The sequence below is a fragment of the Marmota flaviventris genome, chromosome 11 (assembly GCF_047511675.1).
Source record: "Marmota flaviventris isolate mMarFla1 chromosome 11, mMarFla1.hap1, whole genome shotgun sequence".
NCBI lineage: Eukaryota > Metazoa > Chordata > Mammalia > Rodentia > Sciuridae > Marmota > Marmota flaviventris.
The window spans coordinates 44722502-44748566 of NC_092508.1; the positions used below are offsets into that span (position 1 = coordinate 44722502).

The following is a 26065-nucleotide window of genomic DNA, read 5'->3' on the forward strand; positions in this document are numbered from 1 at the left end:
CATGATTGGCACAGAGTAAATGGGAAGGAAAACTATAGGAGATGAGGACAGAAAAAGGGACCAGGTCATGTAGGGCCTGGAAGACCAATGTCAATGGATGTGTAACTGATGTGATTCTGCAATCTGTATATGGGGTAAAAATGGGAGCTCATAACCCACTTGAATCAAAGTGTGAAATATGATATATCAAGAACTATGTAATGTTTTGAACAGCCAACAATAAAAAATTAAAAAAAATAAAAAAATAAAAAATAAAAAAACCTTTGTATAAACAAAAAAAAAAAAAAAAAAAAAAAAAGATCTTTGTCTTTCAGTCACTGGGAAATAATTGTGCAAGTTCAGTGAAGGATGTGATATAACCTATGTTTTTTATGGGATTAAGATGGTAGCTGTATGGGGAATAAACTGTAGATGTTGGAGAGTAGAATGAGAGATATCAATTAGGAACCTGTCTGCACTAATCCAGGCAAGACATAATGGTCGTTTGATCAAGATGGTAACAGTAGAAGTATTCAGATTCTGGATAATTTTGAAGGAATGACAACAAAATATTGGCAGATTGGGTGTGTCTTTCAAGAGAAAGAAAAAAATCAAGGATTACTTCAAGTTCATGCTGTGAGTAATTAAAAACTGGAATCTCTATTTATTGATAGAAGCAAGTCTATGAGAGAAACATATTTAGGAGGAAAGCCCAGGGGTCAGCCTGAGGTTTGGCTATTACTTACTAAGTGAATCAGAGAACAGACAGTTGGATCTGTGAAGCTAGAGTTTGGGAACAAAGTCAGGGTAGGGTGACCAATTCTCCTGGTTTGCCAGGAAACCAGTTTCCCAGGCAGTACTAAAACTAACAAAACTCTAGTCAAACTGGGATGAGTTGCTTGTCCTAGGTCTGAGCTACAGATTTGAATTTGTGAGTCATTTGTGCATAAATACCATTGGCTGTAAGATTAGATAAGATCACCCAGAGAGTGTGTGAATGAGAGAAGATAATTGGTTCAAGGTGACTTGAGCATTTAGAGATGAGGAAGTTAAGAAAGAATCACAGAAAAGGATAAGAGAAGAAGGAGGAAAACCTACACCCCAGAGTGGTGTCCTCTAAGTCAAGTAAAGAAAATGTTATAAGTAATAGGTAGTAATTAACTGTGCCAAATATGGACGATAAATAAAATGAGGACGAATGGACCACTGGATTTCACAGTATGGGATCATTGGTGACCTTGAAAAGGGCTGTTGTCATGGAATTTGGGGAGCAAAACTTTGGCTGTAATAGGGTTAAGAAAGAGGAATTGTGACATGTGGTGTAAAGGAGGATGGAGAAATAGGGAAGCAGCTAGAGGGAGAAGTAGGGTCAAGAGGGTTTTAGATAAGAAAATAAGTACCATATTTATAAGCTGTTGCGAAGTACCACCAGAATAAATGCTATAGGAGAGAAATGGAAGAATTTCTGGAGCACAGACCCTGTGCAGACACTCAAGTAGATTTAGATAAGATCACAGATAGTTTATGTGGTTCAGATAAAATTAGGCAGGAAGAACTTAAGTATTTTTCTGATTGCCTCTATCTTTTCACTGAAGAGGGGAAGTTAGGTCATTAGACAAGACTGGCAGGTGTGGAATGGGGCAAAAGTTCTGGAAGAAATTTAAAGGGGTGGGGAGAGAGGGGCAGATGAGTATATAACTCCCATGTGGAAAGTAATGGATAGTCTGGTGACATGAGGTTCAAAGCTGAGAGAGGGAGAAATACTTGGGCAATTTCAGTGAAGGATGTGATATAACCTATGTTAGTGGCTCATATAACCCCTTACACATAACCTAGGTTATATGTTTGTGTAGAGGTGAGAGGGAAAGGAAGAAAAACATTTAGAAGAGGAGCAAGGAGACCACACTTCTTACTTGCAGGCCAAGAGATAGAGCGGTCCTGAGATAAACAGACAACATGTGAGACATCCAGAGAGGAAACGAGTCCTCAGGGAAGACGTGACTTTCAGTTGGAACACAAGATATTAAGTATTTTAAGGCACAGTGAATGAGTTGGAGGAGTTGATGATGGGGGTGTGAGTTCAAGTCACAGCCTTGAGGGTTTGTGTTTATGGAATCTCATAAGAGGCCTAAGCTTTTTATGCTGACTGAAATAAACAGGGGTAAAATATTGATAGTGGTAGAAAGACTGAATCTCTTGGGAGGGAGCTCTGGAGGCCCCTTTCTTTTCCCACCAATGAAAGGGAGGAGACGAGGAGGGGACCTTCAGTGAGCATGAAGGGTTCTGGGACCATCTCTTCACTCCTGCTAACCAAAGATGTTTCCCCAGGTGTTCTCAGTGTCTGTCTCCCCCACTGGATGATGAGCTCCCTGAGGACAGGAACTCTTTACTTTTGCATTTCCTCTGTTGTGAATGGTGCCTGACACACAAGAAGTGTCCAATAAATTTATGGTGAACAAATAAATAAGGAAAGAATAGAAGTCTGTGAGGTTCATACAAGCACTGGTGTGACGAGGCCTCCAATTAAAGGAGACAACATCCAGAACAAACAGGGTAGTAATCTCCCTGCTCCTGGTTGGGTGTTGTGTATCTACAGGACTCCATCCATTCACTTTTTAGAAATGTTGGCGAGATGTGCTGGGCAATTTTGTTTCTCAGAGAGATAATATTTTATCTTAGATTCCGTCAAGAACCGAGGAGATTTGTTGTAAAGATAATTGTAGAAATAAGGCGATAGAAATTTCATGGAAATACAAAAATAGCCCAAAGTATGGGCCTCATGAGGGATGAACCACACTTTGGAAACTAGGTTATTTTGTGACTCCCTCAGTGTCTGAAGACAGAGGTAACCCTCCATCTTAATGTTAATTCAGCTCCTTTCTGTCTGCTTGTGTGGCTTTTATCACTACCAATCAGTTATATTTCCCTTGTCCTAAAAATATTTTTTTCTACTTCATGCTTGCTGATGGTTTCTTCATATTCATTATTTCTGCTAAGCTGTGCAATAATGCTCTGTGCATTTTAGGCTGATATTCCTCATCTTCCCCCTTTATAACCATCCAGATATTCCAAAATCACTTTGTATATCTCTCTCAGTACTTGAGTTGACCCATTTGACTTTCTTTCTCTATTTGTGGCTTTAAAAAAAATGCTTCCTCAGTAGTTTTCTGTCCTACCAGATTGTGTCTCTTTTCCTCTGTTATAGGAGGTCCCAATTTCTTATTTAATGATGACTGACCCTTTCATGGTTCCTTTTCTAAGCTCCCTAATTCAACCAGAAGGAGCAGGTAGATGTGGTTGTATCCTTTCCTTCCCATGTAAGTCTTTCCTGGCCTTCAACGTAACATTTAATTTTCCTTGTACCAACTAAGATCTTAATCTTTGGTTTTAGGAAATCTGTCTCATTCTCCAGGTTAATCAGCCTGTCTTCCTCAATTTTGTTTCCAATCTTCTTCTGTTCCTTTTTTTAATAAAGTGAAAACACTTTTTAAACCACTCAAGTTCCTATTTGATTTCTTAAGCAAATCTACTTCTAGAGGAAGAGTGTTGTGCACGATATTTTAGTTGCCTTCTTAGCCTTTGGGTTTGTGTTGATTTTCATGTTCTTTCTCTACTTCAGCCCAAGATCCATATGTATATCTAAATACTTATTAGAGACCGATGTACAGCAGGAAGTTCAAACTGATCTTCCCTTTTATATCCTTTCATGTTTCACCACCATCTGACCAGAAACTAAAGCCCTAAATTTGTATTTATCTCCCACTACTTCCCCCTTACCCTTACTCTACATAATTAATAGTTGTCAAATATTAAATATTTCTCAAGTATGCCTCTTCTCCCCTTCCGATTGCCATTCCTCCAATTCAGGTTCCTGCCATCACTTGCAATCAGTACAATGACATTATTGGAAAACCTGCATTGATGCTCCACCTCTCTAATCCCTTCTTCATACTGTGGAGGGATTTATAAAGTATCAACCTAGCTATTCACTTCTTGGACTTATAACTTTTTTTTTTTTTTTTTTTGGTTTCGGAGATTGAGCCCAGGGGCCCTTAACCACTGAGCCATATCCCCAGCCCTTTTTGTATTTTATTTAGAGACAAGAGTCTCACTGAGTTGCTTAGGGCCTCATTAAGTTGCTGAAGTTGGCTTTGAACTTTCAATTCTCCAGCCTCAGTCTCCTGAGCCACTGGGATTATAGGCATGTACCACCGAGCCTGGTGGACTTATATCTTTTAATGGATATCTATTACCTTCAGTATAAAGTTATCATTGTATAATAACTATAATTTGGCCTCTGACCCCTTGTCTGGCCTCAGATCCCTAACTGTACTCCATTCTATTGAACCCTCATTCCATCAATAATAAATGATTGGCAGATACAAATTTGCCACATCCTTTCATAACTTCCTGCCTGATGTGTTGCTAGATTTGTCATTATGCCCTTTTGTCCATGGTTAATCTGGCAAAATCTAGTTCCTCACTCTTGACTCCATTCAAACAGCTCTCACTCATGAATATTTACTTGGTTTGTCCAAGGGAAACTGAGTCCTTCCTAATGCCATTCTTCCCTTTTTTACTGTACTTGTCCCATTGCAACGACTAGTCTTCATATTTCCTTCCTTTTAGACTGAGAATTCCCTAATGGCAGCATCTACCTCTTATTATTTTTGTGTCTCATGGAGTGAGCAGAGCACCTGATCCTTCACAGGTGTTCAATAAATGGTCAGAAAATGAATGAAACTCAACTGGGTTTTTTTTCTAATTTTTAAAAATTTTTTGACAGTATGATTTTTGTTTATTTTTCATTTTTATTGACATGATAAATATACATATTTATGGAGTTCAATGTTCTGATACATGTATTCAATTTTTAATGCTCAAATCCAGGTAAATTCAAATTTCTATATCCTTAACCATTTATCATTTCTTTGCTTTTTTTCTCGTGTCCTTATACATGTACTTTGGATAATAATGATCATCACATTCAACTATCATTAATTACCCCATGCCCCCTCCCTTCCCCTCCCACCCCTCTGCCCTATCTAGAGTTCCTCTATTCCTCCCATATGCCCCTTCCTATCCCACTATGAATCAGCTCCCTTATATCAAAGAAAACATTCTGCATTTGTTTTTGGGGGGATTGCTAACTTCATTTAGCATTATCTTCTCCAACGCCTTCCATTTACCTGCAAATGCCACGATTTTATTCTCTTTTATTGCTGAGTAATATTCCATTGTGTATATATGCCACTTTTTTTTATCCATTCATCTATTGAAGGGCATCTAGGTTGGTTCCACAATTTAGGTATTGTGAATTGTGCTGCTGTAAACATTGATGTGGCTGTGTTCCTGTAGTATGCTGTTTTTAATAATGAAATTAAACCCTTATGTCTCACCATGCACAAAACTCAACTCAAAATGGATCAAGGACTTAGGAATACAACCAGAGACCCTGCGTATAATAGAAGAAAAATGTGGGATTAGGCCCCAACTTCCTTAATAAGATTCCTGTGGCACAAAGAATTAAAATCAAGAATCAATAAATGGGATGGACTCAAACTAAAAAGTTTCTTCTCAGCAAAAAAAACAATCTGTGAGGTGAACAGAGAGCCTACATCTTGGGAGCAAATGTTTACCCCTCACACATCAAACAGAGCACTAACCTCTAGGGTATCTAAAGAACTCAAAAACTAGACACCAAAACAACAACAACAACAACAACAACAAAAAAAAAAACCCTCAAATAACTCAATCAATAAATGGGCCAAGGACCTGAAGAGACACTTCTCAGAAGATGATTTACAGTCAATCAACAAATACATGAAAAAGTGTTCATCATCACTAGCAATTAGAGAAATGCAAATCAAAAATCACTCTAAGATTTCATCTCACTCCAGTCAGAATGACAGCTATTATGTATACAAACAACAATAAGTGTTGGTGAGGATGTGGGGAAAAGGGTACACTTGTACATTGCTGGTGGGACTGCAAATTGGTGCAGCCAATATGGAAAGCAGTATGGAGATTTCTTAGAAAATTGGAAATGGAACAACCATTTGACCCAGCTATCCCTCTCCTCGGTCTATACCCAAAGGACTTTTCTAATCAGATTTTATTAAACAGAAAAGAGGAAAAGGAGTTAAAGAAATTTGTTTTGATTCTTACATAGCTTGTGGTATGAGCATTTAGAAAACTATAAAATGGGAATGGTGAAGAGAGATATCTAGTGCGAATTTTGTAGATAGAAATATTTGTGAGGCTCAAGACTTAAAGCATGTGGAGTTCAGTTGCCTTTGGTTTTGCCTTGCTATTTCAATAGGAAGTACGCTTGTTACTGAATGACCATGACAAAGACATTAGCAAATTTCAGAAGAAGAAAGAAGCAGCAGCAAAACATGGTCCTCACGTGTACCCTGTCTATGGCTTGTTCTGTCTGGACCTCTCTTTTCTTCACCAGAGAGGGGGAGTACACCAAGTCATGTGAAGATTACAGAACTAGTTTATGGATACTTCAGGCAGATTGTTATGCTTTCTTCCTTAAAGGTTGTGAAGTTCAAGAAAAATGCTTACTCTTCCTGTCTTGTTTTTTACATTGGAATGAGGTCAAAAATAATTTTCAGGCAATAGCTGTTAATAATTACAGAGAAAGCATTTTATGGCTGCCCAGCCAGAACATTTTTGTGTTGGAGATGATGACACATTGGTAGACAGCTTCTTTCTCTGCTTCACCCAGTTTTAATTTTCTTACCTTCAGATGCATTATTTTTTCCATGGGAGACACCACGCCTGCCCCACTAACCCATCACATGTCCCTTTCCTGTTAGCTAAAGGCTCCACCAAGTCCAATTCAGATTCTGATCTTTGGTCTCTGAGCCATTGACTAGTCTGACATCAGTTGTAAAGCACTTAGAAGGCCAGTCTGGAATCTAGAAGACAGCAAATAGTCCATAAAATAATGTCCCGAATGCTTCCAGAGTCTCTGGTATGCCTTGACAATAAAGTGTCTGGGTATATGTCATTAAATATACTCAACCAGTGTCCGAGGCGGCCTGCTCTGTGTTCTTGTCAGAAAGAATTTTTAAAACTATTTAAGGGCCTTGCGTTTTTTACAATGTGTTAAGCATGTTCACATATACTAATTAGAAGTCAGTAATGCATTATTTTCAGATTTTACAGATATAGGAAATTGTTGACTGAAGTCACATAACTAGTAAATGGCAGAACAGGAATATGAATCTGGCACGCCTTCTGTCAAAACTCATTTCCTTACTCTCTCTCTCTCTCTCTCTCTCTCTCTCTCTCTCTATATATATATATATATATATATATATATATATATATATATATATATCAAGTAGGGAGCTCACGGTGATTTGCAACAGGAAGGAGATATGGCTACCATACCCCACCCCTCATTCCAGTCTTAATTCTCAGCTTTCAGTTTGGGGCCCCCTATCAGAAAATGGCATCTTTACTGGTCCTTTGAGATTGAACAATCTGTTGTCTGCTTTTTCTTTTTCTTTTTTTTTTTTTGGGGGGGGGAGGTACTAGGAATTGAACTCAGGAGTACTTTGCCACTGAGCCCCATCCCAGCCCTATTCTGTATTTTATTTAAAGACAGGGTCTCACTGAGCTGCAAAGCACCTTGCCGTTGCTGAGGCTGGCTTTGAACTTGTAATCCTCCTGCCTCAATCTCTCAAGCCACTGGGATTAAAGGTGTGTGCCACCACACCCTGCATGTGTCTGTTATTTGATTGCTTTGGTCATTTTTTTTTAACTCCCGGAGGAAGAAAATATTCAATTGTGTCAAAGTATCAGATACCAGAACTTAGATTTGCTCTAGACTCTGCTGCTTCTTCAAGGCATGAACTTGGATAAATTACCAATCTCTTTGGGACTCACGTGCAGCATCAGTAGACTGGGTGTTTGTCTAAAGACTGCTTCCTGCTCTGATAACAAATTTTTATCCCACTTGAGAGGTAATGAAATATTATTAGCATGTAGGTATCAAGTTATCATTAAGGAATTTAAAGCTCAAAACTCTTACTGAGGGGGCTGTGGTTGTGTCTCAGCAGTAGAGCGCTTGCCTAGCACATGCAAGGCGCTGGGTTCGATCCTCAGCACCACATAAAAATAAATAAATAAAATAAAAGGTATTGTGTCCAAATTATAACTTAAAAAATAAAAAAAATAACTCACTGATAAAATTGAAGCTCAGAAACTATGGGTAACTTTGCCAAAGTCATAGAGCTAATAGCTGGTTAATCATAGATTTGAACCCAGTTACTAGAGTATAAAGTCAAATCCTTTAAACGTGGCACACAAATTCTCCATGAGTTATGCCCATCTGCCTCTCTGGACTTACCTTTCATGCTCCAACTATTATTTATAGAAACCAGTGAGCAAATCATAAGCAAGATATACACTGGATTTTACTTGTCAATCTCTGGGCCTCCACCATGTTCCTCTGTGGTGTTACCTTTGCTTCTTCTCAACACCTGGGTCATTTTACTCATTCACAACTTAGTTCATGTCTTTTCCTCTAGAATGTTTCTCAAATTTCCTGGTTGGAGTAAATTGCCTTTTCCTCACCTCCATAGCACATTATGTATACTTTAATCTCCAAATTGATCATATTTTCTTAAATGTATATGTTTTATTCCATTTCCCTCATTAAATCATAAACTCTTTGAAAGAATGCATATTGTCCACGATCTCAAATGGGCAAAGAAATCTCATTTGAACTTCAATGGACTGATGCCAAGTATAGGGCTTTACCATGCACTTCTCAAGTTGTTTTCTGAGTATGATTATATTCACATCCTCATTTCACAAATGGAGAAATGTAGGCTATATAACCCAAGATAGAACCTCAGAATCCTGTCCATGCTCAGGACTCTAGAAAGAGTTCTCTATAAAGTCACTTCCCTTCAGGACTAAGCCCTCTCCAAAATATTATGCTGTTCACATTGTTTTAAGATCTCAATGCCATTCACCCCACAAAATTCCATGTACACTCTCTGCTCTCCTTTCCTTTCCTTTATTTCCCTGTGTGATCATTCACTCCATTTGAAATTTCCTTTCCCTGGTTTCTATAAGACATAACACACAATCTAATTTTCCTTCTACCCCATGCGGCCAATCCTCCTAATCCCACTTTGGGAGATCTTCCTCTACTTAGCAATTTGAGTTCTTCAAAGATCAGTCTTGGACCCTTTTTTATTTGTCATTCCACATTCTTTTTCTATGAAATCTTGTCCATTCCTGCAGTTTATAAAAATATATTATGTATACACGATGACTTACAGATTGGTTTATTCACCAAAGACCTTCCTCTAAGTTCTGAAGTCACACATAACTTTTTATTTGGTATCCCCTATTGAATGCCTTTTATGTATATCAGTTTTAACGTGTCTGAACTTGAACTCATTTTCTTATTTCTGAAATCTACTCTTTATCTGGAATTCTCAATCTCCCCACCACCTACTAACTGCTCAGGACAGAAATGCTAATATTACCCATAACTGTTGTCTCTTTTGTAAATGCCTGTCAATACTACTTTGAAGATGAATCTTGGATCTGTCTACCTCTCCATATGTCCACTGCTACTCTTCTTGTTCAGCTGCTACCACCTCTTGTCTGAACTTTAGCAGTAGCCTCCCAACTGGACTTTTGTTTTCTCATCACACTTTGTTTTGCTCATCTCCTCCAATCTTGTGTACTTCTAGATCACGGGTCTTTTAAAAATGAAAATTCAATTATATTATATCCCTGATTTAAATCTTATAATATTCTCATTTCTCTTAGGATAAAACAGAAAACCTTTGTCATGGGTCTCAAAACCCTGCATGATCTGGCTTTCATGTTTCTACTTCTTCAAAGCATTTCCATTTTATCAGTAATCACACTTATTATTATATCATTTATATGCTCTTTTTTTTCTTTAAAAACTATCATTCCCACTAGACTGTGAATTTCATGAGATCAGTGTCCCGCTCTGTCCTTCTGATCACTGAGTCTCAGGAGCCTCAGGTGCCTTAGATGCAAAAGATAGTAAATATTTGTTGGATGAATTATTTTTGGTGCACTAAAGATAGGTCTTCTTTGGGGGCCTCTCCTTTGGCGAATTCTCCCCATTCAAAATTTTAAAAAATTCTTGTGTTTACGAATTAAATTTAGAGGGCTGGGGCTGTAGCTCAGTGGCAGAGTGCTTGTCTAGCATGTGTGAGGTACTGGGTTCCATCCTTAGCACCAAATAAAAATAAACAAAATAAAGGTATTCTCTCCATCTACAACTACAAAAAAATAAATTCAAAAAAAAAGAAAAAAAAGAGTTTAATTTAGGGCTGAGGTTGTAGCTTAGTGATAGAGTACTTGCCTCACACCTGTGAAGCAGTGGGTTTGATCCTCAGCACCATATAAAAATAAAATAAATATATTGTGTCCATCTACAACTAAAAATATATATTTTTAAAAAGAACTAAGTTTAGACACATTGTATCCCAAATTATTCACTTTCTTTCTGTCACGTATTTTTTGATGCTTAAAACCCACGTATGTGCTAAGTGGGAGAAAGAGAAGTAAAGGATGGGAACTCACAGTGGGTGACAAAGAGACACAGAACATATGGAATTGCTTCTAATCCTTTAGAACAAATATTTACTAATTTGTCATGTTGGTTATTGTCCTCAGCTTGGTTATCCTGGCTGTCCCCTACAGGTGTGTTACACACTGTAAGCCCTGGTTTAATGTGATAGGGAATCTGACCTGCACTTTATGAGGCCAGTTGTTTCCTCATGCCAGAGGCAATGTAAGCTTATAAAACTCAACTGAAGAATGTATTTCATCATTATTTGTTTTCTCCTTTTTCTTTTTCTACTATCTTCCATGGGGAATTCACATTTCCCCATGTAAATTCTGGGAGATGAGTGGAAGATAGCCAGTGTTAGCAATAGGCTGAATTCAACACTGGTCATTATCTAGCTTCCTTTGTTGGGTAATCCTAAGCATGAGACTGTATAAATATCTCATATCATAGTGATTCAGCATTTTTTAGGGAGTGTGCTCTATACAAAATTGAAAATAAGTGTCCAGTAGTAGTGGTGGGTAGAAGAAAATCAAGATACATATATTTAACTAAAAAGTTTCTTTGTTAGGACTGTTAACTTAAAAGTTTCTTTGTTAGAACTGTCAGGAATTCACAGGTCATGGTTCTTATTCACATGTCACTGTTTTTTAACCCCCCAGAACACTAGTACTCAGATGAATACTGGGGAGCTAGCAAATTACATGTGAAGAGATATCTAGGGCTGTGTGTTTGCTCATAATTCCATCTATTTTTAACTTAAGTAACTTGCACCCAGGAAATCAGCACAGTGTGTTACTGAATAAGTGAAAATATGCAACTTTAAGACAGAATTAATATTTTATTGTACTAAGAATATTCAGTGAGAAGAAGCTGACTTTCTTGGGTTTCCACAAACATTGTGGGTTTTTGTAGGTTAAACAAAATATGTAACTTTAAAGTACTGCAAATTCCTAGACCAAAATCTAAGGCAAAGTTCAAATCCTTTCATTTTTTTTCCCTTGGCAGACTCTGTGTGTTTCTATTCAACCACAATGCTGATCCTACCCAGAGACTCTCAAGTAAGTGCTTCTTTATTAAAATCTTTATTTAAATCAGATTTAAACTGTGATAAGTATTTTTTCCTGGGAAGAAAATTAAGAGACCATAGCATTATAACATATTTTAAACATTTTCCCAGAATCACCATTTAGATTGACTTAATCTAGAAAAACTATGATAACTAAAATATTTGGTGACCAACAGAGCCTTTTTAAGTGTATTATCTAGATAAACTTCTAAGTATGACAGTTTTTTCAGCCAAAATATGCATTATTGAAATCTCTGTGAAATAAAAATTTTGCCTATACTGAATTGTGTGAGTAGTGTAGAGTGATCAAAATTGAATCTTCATGGTTGATCTCCTGAAATTGACCGCGAGGAGCACTTCTGACATGGGTACTATGGTCCATGCATGGGTACAAACAGAACCCTCCTCAGATGATCACATCCCCAGGTGCACTAAACCACACTTTGTGGAAGGAAAAACTGATGCTCTTTTTTTTCTTCTTTTTTATATATCCCAGTGTCTATTTTGGCAACTTCTATAGCTGGGGCAGCATTGGAAGCTCTTAAGATTGGCCCAGGTGCAAATGCCATAGACCTTCTTCCTGCCCTCTGGGTACTTGTGCCAAAGTAACTCAGGATAAAAGTCATTTTCAGTATTTGCTTTATTTTTTCTTTTGGTTAAAGACATGGAAATTTAGAAGAGAGAAACCACTAAGTGAGACCATTTATGCTGAAAGTGCTGAGTGTGCTCAAAGGCAGCATAAAGGTCCTGAGGAACAGGAGGGAGGGTGTCTGGAATGAGAGGACCAAGCTTGCAGGGAGGACAGAGAAGGGAGAGCTGGTCCTCAGCAGGAGGAGGTTGGAGTTCCAAGATAGTAACTGAGTTCTTCAACTCCTCTTAGGTTGAGGAAAAGGAGAGGAAATAGTACAGGGAAAGAACATTCAGAGAGTAATTCCAAGAAAGGATAAATATTGGAAGTGACACACAGATTGGATCTTCACAGAACATCTATTGCAAATATCAACACACCACATTGGAGCCCATGAATATGTACAGTTATTACAAAATGTAGAAGAGAGTAAGGGGATAATTGGAAAGCTTTACCTGATGTTCTCTGTCTTCCTTGAAAAGAATATTCTCTGTGAGGAGATGATCATCAGAAATGAGAAAAAAGGTTGTGGAGAGAGCCAGGAAGAGCTAACCCTCAAAGGCTGAGGGTTGATGGAGAAGGTAAAAGACAAAGAAGAGAGATGTTACTGGTCTCGCAGTGTTTAGCAGGACACCGTAATTTAGAAATAATGGGTTATATGCAGGTCCATATTCCATCCCAAAGAAAAAGAATGCAAAATTACTAATACAGAGCAAGTGAAAAAGTAAATATTTAGAATGGAAAAAGGAATCACAACAAACTATAATAATATATATTTTAAAAAATTTTTTAGTTGTAGATAAACACAATACTTTTATTTATTTATTTTTTATGTGGTGCTGAGGATCAAACCCAGGGCCTCATGAATGCAAGGCAAGCGCTCTACCACTGAGCTACAACCCCAGCCCTAATAATTTACTTTTGTTATTTGATAAAAACATGTGCATATGGAACCAATGCCTGGGCCCCACTTAGGGCTTTGGGAAGAACCTTTGTAAGAAAGGAGGTTAAAGCTTAAAGCTTCATTAGCTTCATGATAAACCTACCTCTAGTTATTAAGGATATAAATGCCACTAAGAATAAAGGTCTGGTCTGTATAGCATCACATTTCAGATAGCCTCTTAAAGGAGGAAGAAACTGATGGCAACTTGACATTGACAATGCTGGCCTCAAAATGTTCAGAATATAGTCAGGAGACCTCTAACCGCCCCCCCCCCCACCATTTGAATAAAAACATGCATATGAAAATGCTTTAAATTATAAAGTTCTTCCCTGATGTTAGTATTTCTTTTTACATTCTGCAAAACTTATTATACCTTAATTGATAATCAAATTTGTCTAAGCCTTCAATGAACCCATTTATTTTTACCTAGGGTTTTGTTTTATAATTACTATGAAATAATGTCTTTCATTTTTCCTAGAATACATTTTATGCTTTCTATGTTCCTTATTTGAAACAAAATTATGATATTAATCATCATGGTAAAATGACTCACCCTCCTGCTGAGAGCCATAGCCAAGTAGGAATGACGCATGGCATTTTGGGTTGAAAGGTGAACCTGCTCAGGGATTAGGGTGGCTCCAGGTTTAGGGTGGATCCTGCTGGGTATAGGTTGTATCCTGCTGCCTCAGGCACCCGCTCCTTTGGAGTTCCCGTTGAGTTCTCGCGGGGTTCTGAGAGGATTGGTGCGCGGAGCCGAGTGGAGGCAGGGTGTTCACGGGAAGTGTGGGTAGAGTGTCGGTGAGAGTTCTGGAATAAAGAGTTGCTGTTTGAATCTACAAGGCTTTGTGGTGGCTCGGTTATTTTGTGCCCAGCCAGACTGCGGCACCCTCGGCCTTCATTTTTCTATTATAAAGTTCCAGTCTTTTGGTAACTACTTAATTCCCTGGATAATACACAGTTCTCAGCCTTGTTCTTTTTCAGACTGATCTTTATGTTTGTCAAGGTACCTGACTGGAACTACAGCTAATGTTACATTGAAGAAAATATAAACATTTTTACATGTGTAATATTATTGCTATAAAAACTTTGTAAATTTCCAGGCTCACGCATATAATCCCAGTGGCTTAGGAGGCTGAGATAGGAGGATGTAGAGTTCAAAGCCAGGCTCAGCAAAAGCAAGATGCTATGTAACTCAGTGAGACCCTGTCTCTAAATAAAAGGCAAAATAAGGCTGGGGATGTGACTCAGTAGTTGAGTGCCCCTGAGTTCAATCCCCAGTACTGCCCCCCCCCAAAAAAAACTCCACAACTTTATAAATTGTGTGTGTGTGTATGTGTGTGTGTGTGTGTGTGTTTTCCAATTCCTTTGCTGTACATGTTTAGAATTTGGCTGTTTGATGATCACAATGGGCAGATTTTTTTCAGCTTTATATCTCTTTTAGATTTCATTTAATAGTAGTCAGCTGGACTTAGCGGAGAAAATATGATAAGGATAGTCCAGGATGCAGAAGACTAGTGGAGGAAAGGATGCAAAGTACTAGGGTGAATGGATGATCGCAGCAGACAGAAAGTTGTAGTAAGGAAAGGGGTGACATTATGAAAAGAATCATTTGAAACCAGAAGACCAGTTAAGTCACAGAACATGGAGTGCTGGTTAATTGACAAGATAAGAGGGTTATGATCCTAGGAAAAAAAGCAGGAAGTTGGCACTCGGTTGATGTAATGGAGGTAGAGCTGCACCTTGTAATAAGGTCCAAGGATTTTCATTTGATGAGTGGCCAGTGTGGGCTGGAATAAGAGGTCAGATGATCAACTAGATAGAACTAGCGAGGTAGCAATTAAAGGAGTGGTTCTCAACCCTGAGTGCACGTCACAGTCACCAGGAGAGTTTGAAAACTTATCAACACCTAGGTCCCACAGGCCAATTATATCAGAATCTGGAGGTGAGCCTAGGCATTGGCAGGTCTGAAAAGCTCCCAGGTGGCTCCTGGATGCACAGAAGGGAGAACTATGGGTTAGAGCAGTTGTTTGGTCCTAGAGAAGTTATAGTACTCTTTCTGGTCCATCTGGCTCACCTCTCATTAATTAAATCAGAATATTTGGTGGCAAGATCTAGGCTAAAGCAGTTTTAAAATTCCCTTGGTGTTTCCAATGTAAAACCACGTTGAGGAAACACTGGATTAGAGGGATTATGTCCTGTGATCTACTATGAATTGCTAATCGGGTGAAAATATGCTGTATGATAGCACTTGTGTATTAAAATAATATTTTAGTCTTGAAGTTTAAAGCACAGAAAGGAATCCAGATACTATTTATTATTTCTTATGGTTTAGTGTGTCCTTCTAATTTATTAAAATTAGAACTACAGAGTTTTGAAAATTAAAGGAGATCTCAGAGAGGTAACCTAGCTCCCTCCCTCTTTTCCTTGTGACAAGAGCCCCAGAAAGGGTGGTTTAATTGTTCATGATCACTAATGTAGTTAATAACAGACCTAGAAGCCTCTGACTGATCTTTTTCAATTTTTTTTCTACTGTACAATACTAGCTTCGTTGAAACTCTTAGTTCTGAAACACCAGAAGCATGTGACCTGATTTATAAAATCTACCAAGTACCTGAAACACGGTCAAGGTGAACTGTCCACAAAACTCTAGAATACCAGAAGTAAAAGCTACTTTAAAGCATGAAAATGTTTTCTTAAAAGCAAAGAAACTATTCTGAGCATGGTGACGCACACTTGTAATCCCAACAGTGTGGAAGGCAGGAGGATTATAAATTCAAAGCCAGCCTCAGACACTTAAAGAGGCCATAAGCAATTTAGCCAGAACCTATCTCAAAATAAAAAATAAAAAGGGCTGGAGATGGGGCTCAGTGGTTAAGTGCTCCTGGGTCCAATCTCTGATACTGTCCTTGCCCCCTCCCCTGCAAAAAATAAAAACAAGCAAGCAAATAAGCAAATTAAACTCTTTTTAAAAAATGTATACTAAACATGGCATTTAAGTTAGTGGCCATGAGAATTCTTTAAGCCAAAGAGCTTGCCATTGGGTAGCCACACTATTTATTTAGGAGGATTATAATTTTTTAAGTCTCTAGACCTGGAACATGTGTGGGTTTCCTAAGGTCATACACTAAACTATAAAAGGAAATTTTGCAATCAGTACTTAGCCTTTCAATCATGTGGCTCTCATGTGTTTTCAAATTCCCTGTGTTGTTAGTCCAATTCCTTAACTAACCCAACAGAAGAAATCAGAAAAAAAAGCAGTTCTCTAAAGGGGATAAGGTTAACTTTATATGATTATATTCTGTTTGTTATGCACACTTCCTTGGTATTCACTTTATTTTCATTGTATGATCTTTGCCAAAAAAATGTAGTGGCACATCCCACTTACCCAGAGTAATAAATATATCCTTTAGGAAACTGGTTGCTAGCTGCTAACAGCAGTGTTCTGTTCCTAGCCATTTCCTGGTCCATATCTTTGCCAGTGGCTATGGCAAAAGCCCTAGAGCATGCTGATAAAGCCCCAAAGCAACTTTAAGGAAGGAAAGTAAATAGATTAGATCATAGAATCAGATTTCAGGAAAGATATCCATGGCTGAAATAAGTGGCTGAAATCTAAACAGAGGTAATTTAGTGGGGCAAGAACTGAAGTCCATGAACTTGGACACAATGCACAAATATAGAAGAGAAAAGCATTTCCTTACAGCATCTGAGGAGCTATTACTGGAAGTTTCTCAGCCCAAGGTCCACAGACCATTCGTAGGCTTTAAGGTATCTGCAATCTTCAGAAATTGTTTATGAAACATTTTGCACATGTCTGCATTTTTTTCTTCTAGAGACAAATTCCATCATTTTTAAGTGCTCAAAATAACAACAACCAGATTAAATTTACAAGTTATAACTAAAGAAAACTACAGTTAGATTTAAAGGTATCCAAAGATGAAATGAGCTACCATGGAGATTTCAAATTTCCAGACCATTTGATAAGAATATTGTAGAGGGGATTTAAGCAACAGATGGGTGGCTGAAATACATTTTGATTTTTTCTGTAAAACAAATGACTGTGTACATGGAGAAAAGGCCTGAGTAAAATTCTGTGAGTGCTAATGTAGATAGGAAGTCTTAGAGCACTGAGGTCCTGAACCAAGAGGCACTAAGTCAAGATAGGAATTGTGGGTGAGGGAAGGACCTCCTCTGGGAAGACCTTGGTTACAGATTGTTGGACCAAAAGGTTACCCTAGGAATTTTGTTTTTCATGTGAGTCTAGAGGAGGATTAACTCTACAATTAGGTCATTTATAGCATCTGACAGACAAAATACCACAAATTATTATTATAGGAAAGATGGTAGAGAAATAAACAGCATGTTATTGTTAAGACTTTGGAGTCAGGTTGACTAAATTTCATTTCTGCCTCCATATTTACTAGCCATGTGTGATCTTGGAGAGATCACAAAGTCACTTTGTCCTTCATTTCCTCATATGTAAAATGAAAATTGTACCAACATTATGGGCTGGAAAAATCAAATAAACATAAGAAGTCATGTAAAGAATTTTAAAATATGCCCAAGAATGGTAGCCAAATGAATGCTATTATTTTCTAGTTATCCACTGAAGAGAATTGAATTATATTATAAATTGTCATTTATTTTTTGTCTGATGTAGGGAAAAGTTCTAACCTTTCTGGCTACATGCTTCCCACTTAAAAAGTGGTGAACACATTTAGAGTAGGCAGAAATAACACAACATCCAATATTGCTTTTAACAAATGCAAAAGTCAAAGTACCCTGCAAGGTCTTACTTAAGAAGCGGGGTTCAAGAATAATTCTATAAGTTTATACTTACTAACACACTAATTCTTAATTTAGGGACATTGCTGTAGCTTAGATTAGGTCATCAGCAAAGCATACCAAATGCTCTAGCATTAAGTTTTGGGAGAGTGTCACCCAGGTTTTGTGTCTGTTGTCTATGGAACTCTACCTCAAACTTCTAGTTCACAATGTCTTGGGGTTTGTTTGTGTGTTTGTTTATGTTTCTGTATATGTCTATAAAGTTCTGTTTTGGTTCCTAGCCAGAGTTGGGATTCCCAGGCTCTGACCCAAGGAGTCAGAGCCTTTGGTGACCTGCTCATGACTGACTCTCCTGGGCTTGAATGTTTGTGAACAGGGAGTACCTTGCTTATTAACCAAGGAGGTTCATCATGTTTTATAGTCTCTTTAAAGTTTTCTTTTGGTTTCAAATGCAATGTATATATGTTTTTAATGTGTAACAATGCATAAATCCTTAATAACTAATGAAACATCATATGAAGAGTAATAGGTTTTTGCTTTTAAATTTAGCTTCAAATCCTTAATTAGTAGTGTGGATAAATAAAATCTATTGGTTTGGACTCCAGCATTTCAAAGTTTGCCATAATCGTCTGGATTGATGTCAATATTTGCTTAATAAGTCATCCTTTTTATAACATAAATTAACAGGATGTATAAGCATTTAAGAGGTTTAAAAGAACTGCTTTGAAATGTCTTGAAATACTTTATGAACAACCAAAGTGCTAATTAAAATTACTCTTATCTGTTCATCACATCTTTTCTTGAGAGGAATCAGACTTAAATTGACAACACCAACCTTCCAGTCTGGGTTCTTGCTGTTCTTTGAAAAGAATGCTTTTATCAGGAACTTATCTCCTGGCTGTTTCTGCGTATTTTTTTTCTCACCTGCTATGTCCTGCTTGGCCGCTACTTTAATTTATTAATTTGTGCAAAGTATTTGAGAACTAGTCCAGGCTGATTTGCAGATGCATCATTTTCCCCAGGCAGTTCAGCTTTGGGGGTGTTTGAGAAATCTGCTTTCTATTTGTTGTTTTGCATTAAAAGTAAAATAATTAGGAAGAAGATAGGCTCCTCATCAGGCTCTCCTTCATTACTAGTAAATATCTCTAGGAACCCCTCCCAAATCACTGTGTCCCTGGATTTTACAAGATCTAACTCAGAGGCCCGATGTTTACCTACTTCCTGCTCAGTGCACATGCATGGTTGCCCTTCTGCTTCCTCAAGTAACTTCCTCCTCAGAAATATCTGTTTAAATTTTTGCTGATTAAACATTTCCTTTCCCAAAGTTAAAGAACTCTTCAGAGGCAATTTCTCCTCATGAAATTAAAAAAATAAGGAATTGTGACTTTAAACTCTTAGATATAATTTTTTTCAAAGTTTGAAGCAATTTAAATTTAGGATTAAAATGCAATCTTTAGATAAAGTCAGAGAGAATAGGCCCATCCCCTTTTCCTTGGCACCTGAAAATCCAGCTATATTGACACCTGAATGGTTCTCCAATTGCTGTCCAGAAGCCTTCTGCCCTGAACAGCTTACATTTGGGTGAAGGATCCCATCAGGAAAATGGATTCTACATGAAGCAATGATGACTTTATTAGAGATACACAAAGAGTGTACTGTTGAGAAGAAGACTTGCTACAGCTTGGTGGGGACAGTGCACAGGACCACTCATGGGGACACTTAAGTTGAGTCCTCAAGGATAAGACCAGATAGATGAACCCTCACACATGGAGCCGGGATCTGTGGGGGAGGAGAGGGGATTTCCAGCGCAAGGTAGAGTGCATTTCTGGATTATGTATCTAACACAGTACCTGGCCAGATAGAGAAGTAAGTTCTCAACACAGGTTTGTAGTATGAATAAGTATGCAGCTTGACTGAAAAATTATGAGCATCAGACCATCCTATAAAAGATGAACAGAATCAGTGCAGACTCTGGAAATTGCAAATTTAGAGAGGTCATTTCTAGGCAAGTACTCTGAATAGGACAAAGGAAAGTTAAGTTCATTTAACTTATAGTAACATCCTGTTAAACAATTACATATTGATACATAATAAATAATAAATGTTAATAAAAAGAATAATTAACAGATACAGAGAATTAATGCAAAATGTAAATATAATTTTTTTTTGGTCAAAAAGAACCTTTGTTACTTTGATAACTCACTCCCTCCCTCTTTCTTTCTTTCTTTCTTTTTCTTTCTTTCCTCTTTCTTTCTCTCTCCCTCCCTCCCTCCCTCCCTCCCCCCCCCTCTCTCTCTCTTTCTCTTTCTCTCTTTCTCTCTTTCTCTCTTTCTCTCTTTCTCTCTTTCTTTCTTTCTTTCTTTCTTTCTTTCTTTCTTTCTTTCTTTCTTTCTTTCTTTCTTTCTTTCCAGGTGCCTCAGGGTAAGGTGCCCTCTGGGCTGGAGTTTTCTGATCCTTCTGAGCTATCAGAAGAGGTGCTGCATGCTGGCCTGTGACTTTTTGGCCAGAAACTTCTGGCTGGATCCTTCTTGCAAGGAGGGGTCATCTCTTTTGCTGGAATTCTAGTTTTAACAGCAGCTATAGCTGCAATCTAGTGACAGGTATTTTTTTGGGAAAAGCTTTCAGGAGAGTAGTGGCCCTTCGAAGTTTCCTAGTTTCATTGTTGATTATTTTATTTCTTATTTTCTTTGTCTTCTAGGCTTTAAGGTGATCAAAATCTGTAATTTTGACTTTCCTCTCTCTAGCTTTAATCTTCTTGACCTATCTTGTGGCCACCCTTCTTGTCCTGATCAGATGAAGTGGGATGTACATCCGGCAGGTCCTGTATAGGAACTTGATGGAGTCAGAGAGCTGCATGTGTTTGAAAGGCATGACCTGTCTCCTTGCCTTAGTGAAAGATCCAATCACAAAAGTCCTGTTCTGATCAATAACATTTACAGTTTCTACCAGCTTTCTGGCATTACCCTCAAAAGAGTTCTTCTTCCTCACTCAGCCAACCTCCATGAGCCACCTGAATACCATGTTGGCGGTGTGTACTAAGAAGAACTTTATATATTTTTTTCTTTTTTACTTTTGCGGTTTCTTAGTTTTAAGCAGACAAAATATCTAATACCAGGCTTTAAAAATGCTGCCTAGAAATTTTTTCTTTATTTTACCTCAACTATGTGGAAGAACTTTTATGGCTTTTGAAAATTGTTTCTTTTGAAACAACCACTGATAAGAAACAAAAGAAAGCATTATAGACTAACACTGGAGAAATAAATTCATTCCTCTGCAATTTTCATGGGAATAAAATTATTTTATACTTTAAAAGATAAAAGTAAAATAAACAAAATTATAATGAAATACAATAAGTAATATAATCAGGACTAGTTAGAATTTATCTGAATTACTATATATTTTCACTGGAAAGCACTATTATTGCTTTCCAATAAAGAAAGGACCCAGACCTAACTTAGCAGGTATTCTTAGCAGGTAGAGGTTCTGCTTTAGGGAATATGTAAGAATGATCAGCAGCATGAGGGAGACCATGAGGGATGGATTCTACCTTGCCATGGAAATCTTCCCAAAGGTATAGATTCACTCAAATTTTTATAATGTTTATACCCTCACATAAAAATTACCTGTGAAATTGTGTGTATACTCTTAAATTATTTCCTCAAAAATGTAAAATAAGTCAATTTAAAATTAGCCTATATATGAATTACTCAGAATTTTAATCAGATAAAATATTAAATGAATGAGAAAATTCATAATTTAAAAAGTTGAATGTAGTTTTGGAAGGGTATTTGAAAATATAATTTTTCATTTCATTCAAAAATGCAAGCTGATTGAAATGACTTTTAATTATGTATACATAATGACAATTCCAAAAGAAAATTTTCAAAATTGCAGATTCTGATTAGCAACCCAGTCAAACCACAAAGGATTTCCACATTGTCACTATGTCTACAGGAAGATTCTTTATTTTACAGTAAGTTCTCAGGAATGTCACTCAGACTTGTGAGTAGCCCAATAACTTGCACATTGACCTAAGACAACATGAAATAAAAATGAAATATTCTCTCAGCATGTAATGTTGGATTTAAAAAACAACATGGGCTGGGGCTGTAGCTCAGTGGTAGAGAGCTTGTCTAGCATGTGTGAGGCCCTAGGTTCAATTCTCAGCACCATATATAAATAAAATAAAGGTCCATCAACAAATGAAAAAAAAGAGAGAAAACTTTAAAAAAAATATGAATGCCTTCTTCAGCTTCAGTTTTTATAAATGGCATATTTTGTATAGGAGTTGAGAAAAACAGATAAGAAAGAAAAGGAAAGTCCATCCTCTTAGAAGAAGGATTAGCAGAAGGAGGGTAAAGATTCAGCTCTTGAGCATGGTATCTGGTTTTTAAAATCTTAATGTTACTTTCCGGTTGCTCTCACTCTCTGGTTCTTCATCCTGACCCTTCCCATTATTATTCACCCAGGATTTGGTACCCTTTACACTTGTTCCATGTGCTCTCCCTGAGTTAGGTATCTCATGTATTCCTGTGGAGTTGACAATTACCAATGTGCCATCACTGGCCAATACCACATCTGTTTCTCCCTCTTTTGAGTTCTGTGTACATAATAGTGGCAGTAACTTTGACATGGGCAATTTATCTAAGTTTTCTAAACTTCAGTTATTTTCAAATATTGCTATAAAATTAAATAATCTACCATTTCTTGTCATGTTTCATGAATTATAAAGGCCAATCAATAGTGGCGTTATTATTAATGTTTTGTCAAACAGTAAAGGTGAAAGACAATATTCATGAGCATGATGGAGCTGGTTGTGGGAGAAACTGGGATAGAAAATTGTCAGAGGGGAGGCATCACATTTTGCTTAAAAGTGAATTTAATGCTCTGGGATGACTACAGAGTGTGACTGTGCCATCAACAAATGTGAGGTTAGCAAAGATAAGAAAGCAGAACTAGTCCCAAACTGAGCAATTAAAAATGCTGAGTGTTGGGTGATATGTTTTAGTGGCAAAGTGCCCCGGGTTCAATCCCCCGTAACAACCCCCCACTCCCCTCCCCCCAAAATGCTGAGTATTGTTCCGTTTGAAAATCATTCTCCAAATAAGGGAACATTATTTTGCATTTGCTGTTCTTGAATTAGTGTTTTTCAATGTGTTTATTTAGAAGCATTAATCAAGTAACAAATTGTATATTGTTTATGATTTAAATAACAGGAACTGAACTATATTTGAAGATACACTTACCTCATTTGTTAACACTGAACTTCAGGTATTGTGACTCAAGTATTGTAAAAACTCATGTATTCATTTATTTAACAAACCTTTTTAAGCATATTACTCCATGCCAGGCACTGATGAGTGGTGGCATGGGTGGCTATAAGACACAATGCTTGCCTCAAGAAGCTTAAAAAGACAGATGAATTACTAGATAATACTTGTGATAGACATGTACAACAAGTAAGAAAGGAGATAATTTTGCTTAGAACGATAAGCAGAACTTACCATGCCTGGGGCTCACCATCCTTGGCCCAGTTGCTCTAACAACTCCAGGATGCAATGAGGTCATGTTCCAAAGCTCTTCTTGGTTGACATCCTAAGATAGGCTGGGGCTCAGCTCTTCCTCATCCTTAATACTTCTTCCTTTCTGTAATTTGCTCCTATGTGTCTAGTCTTGATATTTCACCAAACATTTTCTCCCCCTACTCTCAATTCACTACAATGTCTCTTAAGGTCAACATGTTCCAGCATCAAAGAACTGATCTGATAATTTTGGGATCTATGGTTTGAATGTCCTACTCTTAGATCTCAGGACAACGTTTGAAGATTTGAAGATGTTGAATAAGATTAGTGTATTTTCTTGGGCATTTGCCTGCATTAATTATAAAACTATTTGAAAGGTAATATGGATTTTTGAAGTTAATGAATTAATAAAATAATCATTAAAAGTTTAAGGTTGAAATGGTACCTCTTCAAAAGTTTGATTAACAATCCATTCATTAGATTAGATGAACTTAAGACTTCTACAAAAACTGAGTGTTTTACTTAACAGTTACTGAACCTTCTATGGTAGTAGGACCTGGTTTGTTACAATAATCTAATAAAAAGAATCAGTTCTCCCTGCATTTTGGTCAGGACTTACTGTGGTACTTGTTCCCATGAACCAACATCCTATTATAAAGGAAGAGCCAATGCTTCCTGCCTTTCTGAGGGAACTGATTACAGTGACTGTTTCTATTTTGGTAAGATACATAAACACATTTCAATTGGAGAAAAAAGCAGAACATAACATTGTGGGTGATTTAGCAAAAATGAGGATGGTTTGGTCAGAGAAAGACAATGCAAATCTTCACAATGGTGCCATTTCTCTCAAAAACATTGGTTTTTAAAATTCCATTAAGAAGAAAAACCAGACTGTTAGGAAAATCCTCTCAAACATAACAAAAGTGACTGATAGAGAAGACACTTCCTGGCAATGAGATAATTGAATATTTGGTCAGACGTTCTCTTCCAGATAACATTCTCTGCCAATGTTGAGGTTTCTGTGTTTTGGCCTGCAAACTGTCAGAGTCAACATTTGCAAACATGAAGATTAAAGAATGGAATGTCTTTTTAAGTACCTCTCAGTGGAAGCCTTCAGGCTTCCAGCATGAACAAGTTGGTATTTTTGTTGTCTGAGCTTTTTTCCTTATTTTAAAGGATTATTTAACTCTAATACAAAGGCAACTTCATTTTACTTCTCAATTTTCAAACAGGTAAAGCCCAGTGGTAGGCTGATGTGAGGAGACAATGACACCAGGTGTAATTTTTATATTCACAAAATAATGTAAATATGTCCATGGTGTAACCAATCTAAGTGGAAGTGAGACATTTCATTGAGGGGATTTATTAGAAAATCATAGTTTGATTAGGTATTCATTTAACAAATGCGTATTGCCCATTTGCTATGTTGACACAGCTTCTGACCTCACAGAGCTTGCAATCTACAGACAGAGACTATCAGGTAAGGAAGTGTAACCAAGATAATATTTTGAAAATGTGAAACAAATGCTATTTTAATTACCTGTACATCATGATACCCTGCAGTTTCCCATGATATAAATGCACAAATGGACCATGCAATCTAACCCTGAGCAGAGGAAATATTGTTAAGGGAACTAAGACCTGGGGGAGGAAGAAGAGCAGGGGCTAAATCATGTCAGGCGAAAGCAAAAACAACTAAAGAATCCTCGATGCCAGTGAGACTATTTGAGGAATAGAAAGAAGTTAGTGTAGATGGACTGAGAAGGAAAGTGAGAAAAGATGGGGATGGAGAAGTGAGCAGAAGCCAGATCATGTAATACCTGGTAATTCCTGTCCACATGTTTTGGTGTATATGAGGAACTGAAAGGAGACCATTGTAGAGGGAACCATTTATGTGAAATGCCTAATATCATCAGTATAAGTGGTGTCCTGTTTGAACATTAGAGTTCAATTAACTTATCCAGGTTAAGAAAATACAAAATAATTAAGGATATTCCTAGGGTGTTCCTGTAATCCAATTTGGATGAATGAATGCCTTGCATGAGCAAGCAAACTGATAAATAATTTGAGTTCAAGTTGCCTTCATATCTGAATAGTATATCCGGAGCAATGGGCTCCACACAACTTCTCCAGGGAGATCATTCTCAAATATTCTGATGGCTCTTTTGTGATGAGAATAGGCTTAGACTTTGACTCAGAAAAGAGCAGGAGAAAGTGTGGGTGGCAGCTCTGAGGATATCCCTTTCTAACTAGGAGCAGGCTCCCCAAAGACATGGGAATTAGCATTCATAAGAGGATTTGAAGGCTGTCTTTAAAAAGCTGTTAGAGCTTTGGGGCTCAAAGAAGAGTGGGCAAACCTATGGGACACTGTACAAAGTAGTCACTTTGTAACTATAGAAATAAGAGATAACCAGAGAGCCTACTCTACAGTATATATCTAAGAAAAGGAGCTCAGTGTTTAAATCAGAAAATTTGAATCAGTTACAGGTCCAAAAGTTAAGCAAGAATCCAGGAATAAGAAGAGCAAAAATCTCAGGTCTAGGTCTGGAATTTT

At 37.4% G+C, this 26065-nt stretch overlaps 1 long non-coding RNA gene across 1 annotated transcript in view; it reads right to left on the minus strand.

The window, feature by feature from the left end:
* Window positions 1-24132, minus strand: part of LOC114083764 (uncharacterized) — a 30735-nt gene extending 6603 nt beyond the window's left edge. The window contains exons 1-2 of the long non-coding RNA XR_003581200.3: window positions 23494-24132; window positions 13761-14014 (exon numbers count right to left, since the gene is read on the minus strand). This is a non-coding gene — a long non-coding RNA (uncharacterized lncRNA). The remainder of the gene's footprint in view (window positions 1-13760; window positions 14015-23493) is intronic.
* Between the last annotated feature and the right edge of the window lie 1933 nt (window positions 24133-26065).